Raw genomic sequence first — 228 nt, 5'->3', positions numbered from 1 at the left:
GCCGATCTCCTTTTCAACCAGTCAGTAACCCTCTCCCTCCCCTCCCCCCATCGCCGCTCCCTCACCCCCCCCCCCATCCACCGCAAAGCACCGGACCGGCAAACTCGCTGACCGCCCCAGAAGCAACTCTTGCAGGCCACCTTCTGCAGGAGAAAGCAAAGTAGACCCTCAGTTGATGTGATAAATGGTGAAAGTGTGTGAAAGATGAATTTCAATGGGACTACGCTA

The sequence above is a fragment of the Penaeus monodon genome, chromosome 25, assembly GCF_015228065.2.
Source record: "Penaeus monodon isolate SGIC_2016 chromosome 25, NSTDA_Pmon_1, whole genome shotgun sequence".
Taxonomy (NCBI): domain Eukaryota; kingdom Metazoa; phylum Arthropoda; class Malacostraca; order Decapoda; family Penaeidae; genus Penaeus; species Penaeus monodon.
This window is presented reverse-complemented; position numbering follows the sequence as displayed.